General features: G+C 42.0%; 1 long non-coding RNA gene across 1 annotated transcript in view; it reads right to left on the bottom strand.

Annotated features, from left to right (window-relative positions):
• Positions 1-2,636, bottom strand: part of LOC116072997 — a 5,445-nt gene extending 2,809 nt beyond the window's left edge. Inside the window, exons 1-2 of the long non-coding RNA XR_004111624.1 lie at positions 2,434-2,636; positions 920-1,057 (exon numbers count right to left, since the gene is read on the bottom strand). This is a non-coding gene — a long non-coding RNA (uncharacterized LOC116072997). The remainder of the gene's footprint in view (positions 1-919; positions 1,058-2,433) is intronic.
• Positions 2,637-12,886: the final 10,250 nt, after the last annotated feature.

Below are 12,886 nucleotides of genomic sequence, written 5' to 3'. Positions count from 1 at the left end.
TACACACACATACACATACACAGACACACACGCACATACACACACATACACACACGCACACATACACATACACTCACACACACACAGACAAACACACACACGTACACACACATACATATACACAGACACACACGCACACATACACACACACATACACACACAGACAGACACACACACACACGTACACACACATACACAGACACACACACAGATAGACACACACACACGCACACACACATACAGACACACACACATACCCACATACAGACACAGACACAGACACACACACACACACACACACAGCCGAGTAGCTCACTAAACCTCTAGAACTTACGTGGGTAGGCTTTTTAACCTGTTATTTTGTTTGCTTTGTTTGGGTCCCATGGCTACCGGACCTTCCCTTGTGATGCTCCATGCCTGAAGGCTCCCATCCTTTGGAAGCCTTGCAAGTGCTTTCTGCTTGACAAACATGAGAAAGGGGTGGTTGCTGGCTTTTGTTTTCTAGAGTTATTTTCACCATAAAGTAGATGGGCATGGCATAGGGCTTAAGTCAAGGAAGCTGGCTTCAGTGAGAATAGAGAAGAGAAAGTTAATCAGCACTTGGTGAGTTCTACACCAGCTTATAAGAATTTCAAGTACAGAAACATACTAGAATTATCCATGGATGCAGACACATGGTTATTTGATCAACTGCTAACTCTGTGATATTCACATTTTAGATATCAGAACAACTGAAGTGCAGAGCAGGAGAGCCTCTATCCCTTCTCGTCCCTTTTGGATTAATTATTATTGTTTTAATTGCATATACTTTGGGGTACAGAGTGGTAAGTTAGTATATGATACAATGAACAGGAAGTTAGAACATTCATCTTCTTAAATGTTTAAGGAAGCATATTCCACTCATGGCAATTGTACGTACCTATGATGAAGATGAGCCACTTTCCACGTGAAAGGTGACTTTTAGGATGCTTGCTTTGATGTACCTGATGATCTTTGAAGATTAGTTTTATAATGACAGGCTTGTATTCTTTGCTTCTTCTCCTCCTCTGCTTCTTTCCTGCATTGGAATGACTCTGACTAATACATCACCAAGATTTAGAAAATAGTTTTGAAAGTTTTGATTATGAAAGCTGTATAAAGTTCTGTGAGAACCATTCGGTCTTCATTCTTGTGATTTGTCACTTTTGCTCTTGTTAGGACCCCAACTACTCCTGTCCACTTCAGCTCATTGTGCCTTTATACAGAATGTGGGCCTTACTGATGGGACCTTAGCTTTCTTTTTGAATTAGTAGCAGATGCTTGCTGGTGTGATTAGGAAGATGGAGTTATGGTCTTAGGACTATCTTTGGTCCTGATTCATGGCTGTATCTCAAGTTTCAACATTGAAAGACAAGTATCAGGTCACTTTAAGAGCACTAAATCAGAGATAGAACACAAAGAGAAAGAGAGAGAGAGACAGAGAGAGAGAGACAGACAGACAGACAGACAGACAGACACAGAGACACACATACACAGAGAGGGAGAATGAATGAGTGAATGAATGAATGGATGAATGATGGCATGGCCTAAACACCATGCCCTCAGTGGTGTCCCCATTTCCACTTTCATTTGTACTAGAGACTTTATCCTAACGCAGTGGCATGCCTGCCTCCAGACACTGTAAGAAGATAGGTCTAAGAAGTGAGAATGTTACTTCCCTATCTCTCATATCCTAGGTGCACAACTAAGCATTCTAGAACTGGTTGCTGCCTTTTATTTTATGACTTTATTGTTTTATTTCATTTAAAAAATAGTCTCATGGAGCCTGTCTTAGTTACTTTTCTATGCCTGTGAAGAGACACCAATGGCCAAGGCAACTCATATCCAACAGCTTACAACTGAATCTTGCTTACAACTTTAGAGGATTAGTCCATGACTATCACAGCAGGAAGCAGACAGGCATGGCACTGGGTCACCCAGCTCCATGCTCAGTGAGAGACCCTGCTTCAAAAGCAGAGAGCAGAAAGTGACAGAGCATGATGCTGGGTGCTTTCCTCTGGCAAAGCATGCACACACTCACACACACACACACACACACACACACACACACATATACACACTTACACACATATACACACATATACTGCACATGCATAAACACATATACATACACACTAACAAAACAGTAATAATAATAATAATAATAATAATAATAATAATATGTTAAACATGGAGAGCTGGAGAGATGGCTCAACATTAGAAACACATGCTGCTCTCATATGAGGCTTAAATTCAGTTCCTATCATTCACATCAGACAGCTTACAGTCACCTCCAACTCAAGTTCCAGGGATCCAATGCCCTCCTCTGACTTCCATGGTTGTGTACGTACATATAGACATATACTGTACATAAAAAAATAAAAAGAACAACAAAAAAATGGACAGCCAACCCACAGTTTTCAGCTAAGTGTGTGTTTCACGTAATTCATCCATGATGTGAGTTCTTCTAAAAGGCTGGGAAGATGACAGATGGACTTCATCCGAGGGAAAGACTTAGCCATGCGGCTGTGTAGGTTTTCTCTACCTCAGGTAACCATAATAAAGGCTGGAAGCACGTTCCCTCCTTCCCCTTTAACAGAGCAGGCAAATGTTCCTCCTCCACAGGAGGCAGAGCCAGGGTGTGCTGACATTTGCCCTCTCTGTGACCTCAGATCTGCCATTGTTCTGCCGGGATGTGTTCACCTTGTCACTGAGAAGAAGTAAATCTGCCAGATGGAAGCGATGTCAATGAATCATGCCATCCCCACCAAGCCTGCTGGGTGAAACAGGTCTCACTCGTGGTTTTATTATCTCTGCTGAAAGGACCATAATTTCACTACCCATGATTCACCCTAGTTTAGACAGTCATTAATATACATGTTTGAGAAGGAGACTGACAGTCAGGGAGTGCCACTTCATTCCTGGGGACAATGAAAAGGTTTCACAACTCAATCTGTCTGCACGTTGTTCTCTCTGCTGCCGTTCCATCTACTACTTCCAGGATTCAAAGCTAAACGGCTCCTTTAAATCTGTTGACTATACACTTGTTATTCTCAAACTTTGGGGAGACAGTCTCAAACCTGAAACTCTTCTGTTGCCTTTGAACTTAGGAGGCTCTGAAAATTAATGCAGGTTACTTGTGACTTCACAGAAATCAGCTCTTCATAGAAAGATTGTATTTCTAAATGCTAAGGGCAGTTTATGATTGTTGCCAAAGGTAATGTAATAGTTTGCTTGCTTATAAAGATCCATTTTATTTTTAATTATGTGTGTGGGCAGGAAGGACTTACCCTTTAGTGTAGGGCCTATGGAGGCCAGAAGAACTGGATGTATCTCTAGGAACTGAGGCTCAAGGTTGTGAGCTGCAAAGCATGGGGTCTGGGAACTGGATGTTTTCCCCTACAAAACCAGTACATGCTGCTAACCACTGAAGCATCTCTCCAGCCCTACGATTGTTTAAAGATGGATCACACTGTATTGTCCAGGCTGGCCTCAAACTCCTGGTCACAGGTCGTTCTCCTGTCCAGACTGTTAAGCAACTTCATCTATAGAAAAACTGACACCACGTCTTGAGTAACTTCCTATTGTAATAGTCTTTGAATCACTGTAATGCTGGACCTCTTAACTGAGGTAGGACCCGTGGAACTGTACACTTGCAACTGTACTCTTCAATGTTCGTGGATATTTTTTCACTAAATATAACTTTGCAAACCTATATGCTTCCCATACCTGTGTGGCTATTATTGTTGATATTTGATAAAGCACCTTATTAAGACTTTAAGTAGCTAAAAGAGGTACAAACTGTAGTCTTCAATGTGTATTGAGTTTATTTTCTAACTTTGTATGTGTGCATGTGTGTATTATGCATGTGTGTATATGTATGCATGTGTGTATATGCACGCATGTGTGTGTATCCATGTGTGTGTGTGTGTATGTATGCATGTGTGTGTATGTATGCATGTACATGTGTGTGCAGGTACATGTACCACAGTGCAAGTATATGGGTTAAAGGATAACTTTTAGAAGCCAGTTCTTGCCTCCTACCTTAGTTTGGGAAAGGATCCCTCTTGCTCCAGTTGCTGTGTAGCCATTCTTCATACTAAGTGGCCCTGGAAGTTTCTAGGCAATTCTCCTGTCTCCACCTTCCATCTCACAGTAGGATCGCTAGGATCCCACAGTCCAGACTCAGGCCACCACATCCAGCTTCTTATGTGGATTCCTAGCATTAGGCTCAGCCTGTCACTTAGCCATTGAGCCATCTCCTTGACCCCCATACTGACATTTAAAAAGAAAACTAATTTCTGTATTTAAAAATATATTCAATATTCCCTAAATACATGATCTGTTTGATAATGATATTAATTTTAGAAGATACCAATACTTTTAATGGCCAAGTATTTTACATCATTCTTTCGACACTTTAAACTCACATTCCTACTTCATGTAATCCCAGAAAGGTGAGGCACAGGTAGGGAGAGTGATGTACCTAAATACAACTAGTCCATATAATACTACTTGTATGAATTCTCTCAGGGCTGATAATTTGGTACTGGACTTCCACGGGCTGGCAGATCTGGGCATCCCTCAACCCGCGGGAGAAACAGGGGTCCTAGTCAGGTCGACAAGATGTAGTCGAAGAAATGACAAACAGAGCCGACACAAGGGTGTGTTAGATCTGAATGTATTTCTTAAAAATGGCATCAGACTTTTACAGTCATTTGCAAAAGAGAGATGGTAAATCTGGTAGCTCAATAGTTGAGGTACATCTGAGGCTATCTAAAACACACTGGGTCTAAAGCAGCAGCTTTAAAGCTTTTAAAGCTTTTCCTCTGAACTGGTGCTGCATCCCCCGGGCCCAAGACTGTGGCTTGCATGAGTCTGAGTCCTAGCCCATCTAAGTTCTAGTTCTAGTCCTTCTGCAAGTCCAAGTGCTAGTCCTTCTCCTTCTCCTTGTCTAAGACCTTGTACAAAGTGACAAGCAGGCTTAAGTAGCATACAGCAAGCAGGGCAGATGACAAGAGTCACGTAGGCAGGTGACAGTCACATCAAGGTCAGTGATCTTACTGACCAAGATCACGTGTCTAGTTGTGAAGCGAGCAGAAGAGCAATGGTGCCCCTCCCTGCTGGGGCTAATTTGGTATTTTTATACTAATTCTCTGGTTCTGCTAGAGGCTAAGACTAGGAGGTTTTAATCTAACACTTCTAGCTAATGTCTTTGGGTGGAAGCCCTTCATTACTCTCTAGTATGTAAAACATTTCTAACTATTATGAACTGTCTATTGCTCTAAGGAATGTGCTTGACCTCTGTTGCTAGCTGTAGCAGGGCAGATTTCTTGAGAGAAATTCCAAACTATGGACAGCTTGGTGTTAAACTAGGATAGGTTGGTAACATTGTGTTGGCCAGGAAACAATATCCAATCTTAGCCATTTATGAATCATTTCTTGAGGTACCTTTATGCCTAATTATGAGGGCGTGTTGACGATTGGAAAGACTGATCTGGAACATGTCTGAGTTAGGAGATACCAGCAACTGTCTATCCAGGAGGCACAGAACTCCCTTTGGATTCTTATTGCCTCTTATCCTTAATCAGGATTTTATCCCCGATATTTTGGATGTGACTGGAGTGGACGAGTGTGTGTGGCACTGGACAGCCATTGGGTTTCTTCTTCCCTGGAGAAGACCACCTCTCTCACAAGCTTTCCTAGTTGCCTCTAGATTTGTGTTAGTTTGAAGGCTCATGGGCTTTTCCCATCCACCATGGAGTATCCATTGGGTTGACTATAGTTCTTTGTGTTGGGTTGAGATCATGGGCTTCCCCATGCCCTGTACCATGCCCATTGAGTTGCCTGTAACTCTTTGTGTTGTGTTGAGGGCTTTTCCCATCCATTGTGACATGCCCATTAGTGTTATCCTTGTTTAGCTCACATATGAATGGTCATGTTGGTGAGATTTGGTGGGTTTAGCAACTGATAATACTGGGAAACATTTTTTAGACAATACTTTTATTAGTTCTTTGAAAGTTTCATATAATGTGCTTTGAATATATTTCTCATCCTCCCCCAACTCCTCCCGTAACTACCCTCTCTACCACCCCTCTCCTTTCAATCCTACCTGAGAGTTATTCTGCCTCCCCCCCCCCTTTACCCATACAGTCCAATTTGGAGGATCCCTGCTATAAGTTCAACCTACTCCAGGAAAACATTATTGAAGAAAGCTGACTGTCCTACTCCCAACAATGATTAAATGCTAATAGCTAAACAGCTAGTGGTTGGGGTTGTTGCCATATTTCCATCTCTATTCCAGGATTTTGTATGGCTAGAGCTTGCACAGACTTTGTGCATGCTGTCACAACCGCAGTGAACTCATATGCAATTGCCGTGTTGTGTCTGGAACAGTGTTTCCTAAGTGCTATCTATTTTCCCATTCTGGATCTACAACCTCTGAATCTTACAGTCTAAGATCCCTGAGCCTTATGGGGAGCAATGTGAGGCATGTATCCTATCCAGGATGGAGCATCCACAATCTCTGGCTCTCTGCACATTGACCAGTTGGGGCTGTGCTAATTTCTATCTACTGTAAGAAGCTTCTATGAAAAGTGTTGAGAGAGCCTGATCTGTGAGTAAAACAATAAGTCATTAGGAGTCATTTTAATACTATATCTGTTCAGAAGAACAATAGTATTGGATTCTCCTTTACAGCCAATGACCTATCTAGCCAGATATACTGGCTCTTTCAAAACCGTGAGGTGAGTATAGACCTTATTCCTAATGCTCTCCCTCTCTCTGTTCTCCCTGTCTGCCACAGGTAGACATTTTCCCAGTTCCCTTCTGCCATAACATTTCTGCCTTGCCATAGACCTTAAAGCAACCTTTAACCATAAGTTTTGATACCATGAGCCAAGAATGATATTTCTTCCTGGAGTTGGTTTTCTTGGGTGCTTTGTCACTGTGATAGAAATGTCGATAATCAACAGCCCCTAATCCAGCTCAAGTTGGAAGACAAACACTGCTAAAGAGGCCATAGATCTCGATGTGCACTCTGCTCTGTCACAGAAATCAAGTCTCTATTTCCAGTCTCTCTGTCCCTCTCTCTGTCTCTCTCTCTGTCTCTCTGTCTCTCTCTATCTGTCTCTCTCTCTGTCTCTCTCTGTCTCTCTCTCTCTCTCTGTCTCTCCCTTCTCCCCTTCCCTCCCTCCCTTCCTTCCCTCCTCTCTCTTTCTTCTCAGTTTAGTTCTGTCTCCTTTGTTTTGTGTGTCTCACTTCTCTCTGTCTCACTGTTACTTCTTTTTACATCATCTTTATCACTTCTCGCACCATCTCATATTTCCTTTCTCTCATTTGTAAACCCTCTAAGGGTCCCCATCACCCTCCACTAAGTCTTCCAAAGGGCTAGTTACATCTTGCTATGTCTTGAGAGTGATCATAACTAAACAGAGAGCTGAGCGTGATCTAGGAGTGCCAACCCAGCTGTCAGTTTTCCCACCACCCACACAACCTACCATCCAATGGCTAGAGGTAAGGGGTATCTAGAAAGGGGCATTGAAATTCTGAATTTACTGTGTACCTTAACACCACATCACCCATTTCAGATACCTAGTCATGTTAGATCTAGATTACATAATTCCTACATGAGTCTGAAGGGAAACCAGAGGTTTCAAATGCCCATTAAGGCTGGAGCTTAGACCCTTTTGGGTCTAAGGCTCTGCAGTGTTATTTTCCGTATCTTCTTCTCATTTCTGGGTACATGGCCATTCCTAACAATCTCTTGGTGCATTGGATGGCATATCTCAAGTTGATTTTTTCATGAAGAAAGTATCTGTAGACAGCTGTCCAAGCTGTGTCTTGCCAGTTCTGAGTAGTGGCAGAGTCTAGCTATAAATCAAGGGGCCAGAATGAAGCCATGGAATGGCTTGGTTCACAGCTGAGGTCTGCCAAGACACAGCTTGGACAACTTTTTACCAATGTTTTCTTCTACTTCTATTTAACTGACGGGTTATTTTTTTCATTGGCCGTGCTTCCATGAGACACCACAACAGGTTATAGACTCTGAGCCTGGTCAAGATGACAGCATCAGAACTAGAAGCTTCGTCCCACCTGCTCTGAAAAGGTATAACTAGCTCTCGTCTCTTCCACACGCACTGGTGTGTCTTTCACTGTGATGTCTAAGAACCATTAGCGTTGGATCGACTTTTCATTTATTCATCCTGTCCTGGCAATGAGCATCTAGGAGCAATAGGAAAGTGTTGAAGTGATTGACAAGGTATTTCTTATCGGACACACAAATCATATTATCTCCAAAGGTATTCAAATCTCTTACACCTCAAACACAGACGATAAATTAAATGTCAGAAAGATTCTTCAGTTTAAACATTTGTTTTGAAGATTAAAGACATGACCTGCCTTAACTCTTAATGAATCATACGGATGTAGTTAGTTTGTGATTTACTGTGGACAGGAAGGCCTATAGAAAGCAGTCTGGGCTTCTTCATCTTCGATACTTTGTATGTTTGTATATGTATGTGTGCTTGTCCTTGTGAGTGGTAACACACAAGTGGGAGTTCATGCGCATACATGCCTTACATGCTTGTAGGTCAGAGATCAACCTCCAGTGTCATTTCTCATCCATCTTCCTTTTTTTCTCCCTTGAGAGAGTGTCTCTAATTGTCGTGACATGTCACTAAGTTAGGCCACACCCTAATCCTCCATAAGCACCACCAACTAGAGACCAAGAATTCAAATGCCCAAGACTATAGCAGAGTCTCACGCAAGCCACCACACACAGTGATACCATTTTTATGCCACATGGGCAGCAGTGCCTGGGATTATACAGACACATGAGTTCTGAATTCTAAGCCTGTCTTGACTGGTTGGTTTGTAGCTTTGGGGAACACTCAAAGCCTCAGTTCCCTTCCCTATATGCCGGGAATGTTAATGGCGCCCAGCTAGCAGAATTAGTATAAGTGTGCTTCTTAAATCTGATGCCTCTTGCAAAATTCTTTAGCATCTTAACTGGTATGTAATCTAATACAAACTCCACGGGTAACTATTCCTGCTTGTGTTACAATTATCATAGTAACAATTATCACATTCCCCAGGGTTGTCCCCAGTAAGAAGATCCTTGAGGCCTTTTTCAGAGTGACCACAGTCAAATAGGTTTGCAAAATAGAGAATGCTCTGTGTGGTAGCTAATCTCCTTGTGAATTTGACTATGTTTAGAATCCTCTAAGAGCGAGCTAACAGGAGAGAGAGGAGGCCCAGCCTGAATGTAGGCAGCAGGAGCCCATGATCAGGAGAGAGCCAGCTGAGCACCAGCATTCAGCTCTCTGCTTCCTGACTGTGAACGTGTGTGTCCAGTGGCCTCATTCCTGAGCCTAGGCTCACAGCTCCTCTGCCTTGTCCCCTGCTGTGCTAACATGAAATGGGTCCCTTTTTCTACTGTTTAGACAAATAACTCTTTTTTTTAAAAAAAAACTTATCTAATTCTACACATACAATCTTGTATACATAGTTCTTTTTCTGCCAACATTTTAAACAGATGCTATAGAATCTTTGTAGATAGCATTTATTAACAATTGTGATGTTTTCAATTAAGCTGGGGTGCTGTGCTTTTATTTATAAGCTAGTCTTAACATTTTTCTAATTTCTAAACTAGTCTTAAAGTTGTTTAATTATGAAGAAGTCTGGTTGGAAAGATGACTCAGCAATTAAGAACACCTATTGCTCTTACTGAAGACGTGAGTTGTGAGTTCTGCACCCAACACTCTTGTCGGGAAGCTCAGAGCCACCTGGAATTTCAGGATCAGGTTATCTACTGCCCTCTTCTGGCCTTTGTGCGAAACTGCACTCCTAGGCATATAGAAATGCACATATACACATAATTTAAAAACTAAAATCTTTAAAATTATAAATTAACTACCTTATTATTTGAGTCATTTTATAAGATTCATGGAATTTCGAATAGATGATCGAATTTTTACTTATAGATCTATCAATTTTTCATTCGATCATTGTTCAAAGATATGTGTGCTGAAGTGCTACTATGGCTAGAATCTGAGTCTATTTCTGCCATAGCCTTGCTCTTTAGAAGGCAGTGGATAATTTTTAAGACTCTGATACAGTGAGATTTTATGAGAGTTTTTCAGAAGCACTTTACTGGTTTCTGTTACAGGCCATGACAACTGAGCTCCCAAAGCTATTATAGAAGTATGCAGACAGGTCTAGATAAAAATAACACACAATTACAGATATATGCAGGCATGTATGTGTGTGATTTCTCCACGTGTCTGTGTTCTCATGTGTCTGTGTACATCTGTGTCTTTCTATCTGTATGTATCGACATTTAGATAGAAATTTATCTAAGAAAAGAAAGAAGTCATTCTAATGGCCCTGTGGTGACAGGCACGTTGGCACACACCTTTTATCCCAGCATTCAGAAGGAAAGCAGAGGCAAGGTGGATCTCTTGACTTCCAGGCTGGCCAGGGCTACATAGGAAGACCCTGTCTCAAAAAACAAAGGCTGGCCTACGGATGTCTCATAGTTTTCTTTTACCCCAAGGCCTGTTCTGTGCAGTGCTATGATTTGGATGGTATCCAACAATTGTCCTTGTGTTAAGGCTTGGTCCTCAATGTAGCAGCCACATTGGGAGATGATGAGACCTGTGAGGGGGTTTCCAGTGGGACAAGTTAGGTCATTGCAGGTATGGGATAGTGGGACCCCAGCCTTCTTGTTTTTCTTTCTTACTTCTCTCCCATATGATGGGTAGCTCTGTTCTGCCATTCACTTCTGCACTTAAGGTATGTCACCTACAAAAGTGACTCCTAATGACATTTTGCTATACAACTAGGTCACTGCTTATTTAGCCTTCATCCAAAAAGCTTCCTCCTGCAACAGATAGGAACACGACACATAGACACAGCCAGACAATACACAGAAAGTGAGAGACCTTGAAGCCATGGAGGGGTGCTGCTTACTGGCTTGCTCTTCATGGCTTGCTCAGCCTGTTCTTGTATAGAACCCAGGACAACATGGAGGTAGATCTGGATGGGGAGGACCTGAGAAGAGTAGAAGGAAGGGAAACCATAATCAGAATACATTATATAAAAAGAAAAAAAAAGGTGTTATCAAATGTCTGCAGTAATAGAGGCCAATGAGCATATTTGGAGACATGGAGCCTCCAGAGCTGGGAGCCAAAATGAAACTTTTATCTTTACAACTGTGCTATCTTAGGCATTTGTCACAGTGACAGAAAACTACCACAGATGGTGTGAGTGGTCATTCTATTTACTAACAATACATCCAAATATCTGAGTCTCTCCAGCAGTGCCCAATATTCATGGCATTCTTACATCTTTTATGAAACAAACCACCAAACCCCATTCTTCAGTTGTAAATATATTCTTCTGAAGTTTGTAGAATCCATCCAAAGAGAAGCAAGATTGCCTTCCAGACCCAAATCAGTAGGAACATTTCAATGTAAAAGATCCATGCTTTAAATTGAATTTCACCAGTGCCTTCACTAACCCAGTGCTATTTGTCTTACATGTTCTCACAGATTGGTGCAAATGGTATATTTGCCTTACTGTTGCCATAGTAACTTATATTACACTTCCTTCTCTGGTCCTTTCCCCATTGGGCTGACAGAGCCTCACACTCCTAACACTTGACTCCATCATCTCCTCTCTCAGTTCTCTTTTGTGAACCTCCAATAACACCAAGGAAGAGAGAAAGTGTGAGAGAAACTGATCAAGCCATGCTCTGTGCTCTCTCCTCTTTCCTGATGGAAATTCCCATGGCAGCCAGCTCCAGGCTCCCATCCATCCCTTTGTCACTTCATAGGTTCCTTGATCCATTCAGTCTGTTAGATTGGTATAGAAATCCCTGCTGTACCTATCCAGTGACCACAGCTATCATGTACCACATGTGGACTACTGATTTCACATTTCTTGCACTCAAAATACACATGCAATCCCATTTGTAGAAGATCAGAATAAATTCATGATCAAACATCTTAGCTTATGCTCTAAAGCATAAGGACAGAAATACAACAAGAAAATGAAGAAAGCTCATAACTGAGTGAAGGAGTTGGATTGATGAGAGCTAGACGGGCTAAGAATGACCATTGACACCTGAAACACCAGAGTGAAAAATGAAACAGTCAAGTAAAGTAGGGAAGTATAAAGGAAGAATATTCTAGAAGAGGTAAAGTCACTGTTTTGAGACAAAGACTGTGTTCTTCAAAATCAGAGCAAGGGCACGCAAGGGCACTTGCGCAGCTGTGTGCATGGAGTCTCCAGTTTCTCAGTGGTGCCTGGAAGCCAAACACATCCACGTGGTGCTACATTTAGTGAGCCGCTGACATGGGAAATACCACCACAGCCTGTTAGCGTTTTCAAACCCTGAGGAGTGCTAATGAGATCCTACCTCCTTGTATACCTGATGACCTCTCAAAGGATGGTGTTGGGGTGGGGTAGGGGAGAATATCTCCCTACCTTGGCCGGGCCAACCTTGTCATAAACCTGTCTCAGCCCCCTAAGCCCTGGGCTAAGAAGCAAGAGCCTCTGCACTCCACTATCTCTCAAGATTTCTATTGTTAACCGTTCATTGCAGTTTTGAGTATTTACTCTTTGAGAAGATAAACACTGTATCACTGTGGGCTAACACACCTGTGCTTACCTGTTTCGTCCTTAATGTGGCTTCACGTCATGGTGCCCAATATAATTGTTTTAATATGTCAGGTATTTAACGCTTAGATATTGGACTCAGAAATGACCTTATATCCTTAGCTTATAAATCATATTTTCTAGTATAATTAACAGGGACTCCTACTATAGTATACTAATGGAATTCTCTATTCTCTCTCTCTCTCTC

Source organism: Mastomys coucha, unplaced genomic scaffold (assembly GCF_008632895.1).
Source record: "Mastomys coucha isolate ucsf_1 unplaced genomic scaffold, UCSF_Mcou_1 pScaffold23, whole genome shotgun sequence".
NCBI lineage: Eukaryota > Metazoa > Chordata > Mammalia > Rodentia > Muridae > Mastomys > Mastomys coucha.
The sequence above is the reverse complement of the archived record's forward strand: the minus strand, read 5'-3'. Positions and strand labels throughout refer to the sequence as shown.